This window comes from Gossypium arboreum, chromosome 11 (assembly GCF_025698485.1).
Source record: "Gossypium arboreum isolate Shixiya-1 chromosome 11, ASM2569848v2, whole genome shotgun sequence".
Lineage (NCBI taxonomy): Eukaryota > Viridiplantae > Streptophyta > Magnoliopsida > Malvales > Malvaceae > Gossypium > Gossypium arboreum.
Window position 1 is genome coordinate 106,086,650 of NC_069080.1, and position 1,234 is coordinate 106,087,883.

General features: G+C 34.4%; 1 non-coding gene across 1 annotated transcript; it reads left to right on the forward strand.

The window, feature by feature from the left end:
- The first annotated feature begins 865 nt into the window (after positions 1-865).
- Positions 866-972, forward strand: LOC128284529 (small nucleolar RNA R71). The gene has a single exon (XR_008274954.1). It is a non-coding gene; the product is annotated as a small nucleolar RNA R71 (small nucleolar RNA).
- The last annotated feature ends 262 nt before the right edge of the window (positions 973-1,234 follow it).

Consider the following 1,234-nt stretch of genomic DNA (forward strand, 5'->3'; position numbering starts at 1 on the left):
GGATATAGAACTTGTGGTTTGTAGTATTTGATTACCAACATATGCTCTTTCTTACTTTCCTCGACCTTATTACTTATCACAACAGCTTCTAGCTTCGACTTCTTTTCAGGCTCGACTAACCCTTCCACGTTTCGAACAATGATTGCGTGGATATGCTCCTTTGGGTTAGTTTTAGTGTTGCTAGGTAAACTACATGGTGGTCTTTTCGAAATAAGTTTGGTAAGCTATCTAATTTGATTTTCAATCCCATGAATCAATAATTTTTTATTTTTCAATGTTTTGAAATTGATTTTCTAACACTGAAATAAATTTAACTAACATCTCCTCAAGGTTCGGTTTCTTCTCCTGTTGATAAGGTTGCTGAAAACTCGGAATGGGTTGTAACCTTTGATTTCGTTGACCACCACAATAGAAATTTAGTTATTTTTTCCAACCTGCATTGTAGTTATTACAATAAGAGTTATTTTGAGATTTATAACTATTACCCATAAAGTCAACTTGCTCATGTTCCATGTTAAACTTGAAGGGTGAATATTCTGAATTAATCATCCCCACACCATTAACATCACACTGCATCATCGAATTCACCTGCTTAGGAACATTCAAACCATTAATTTTCTAACCAAGAGCTTCAACCTGATTTGCGAACATAGAAACTGTAGCAATATCAAAAACTCTGGCTACCTTGACAAGTTTTACTCTCGTAACTTGCCACTGATAGTTATTCAGTGTCATCTCCTCAATGAATTCTTGAGCTACCTCAGGTGTTTTGTTATTCAATGTTCTGCTAGTTTCTACATCAATTATCTATCTAGTTGAGGGGTTCAAACCATTATAAAAAGTTTGAACTTGGAGCCACAAAGGTAGTCCATAGTGAGGACACTTTTTCAACAAATTCTTAATTCTCTCTCATGTATCATAAAGTGTTTCAATATCAAACTGAAAAAATGAAGAAATGTTATTCATCAACTTAGTTGTTTTAGTTGGTGGAAAATATTTTCACAAAAACTTCTTAGTCATTTGCGCCCAAGTAGTGATAGAACCTCGTGGTAGTGATAGAACCTTATGGCAATGAATTTAACCATTGTTTTGTCTTGCTCCTCAAAAGAGAATGGAAACAACCGTAAGCTTATGGCATCATCAATAGTGTCATTTATCTTAAATGTGTCACAAATCTCTAGAAAGTTAGCCAAATGAGTATTCGAATCTTCATCTTGCAAACCATCAAACTGAA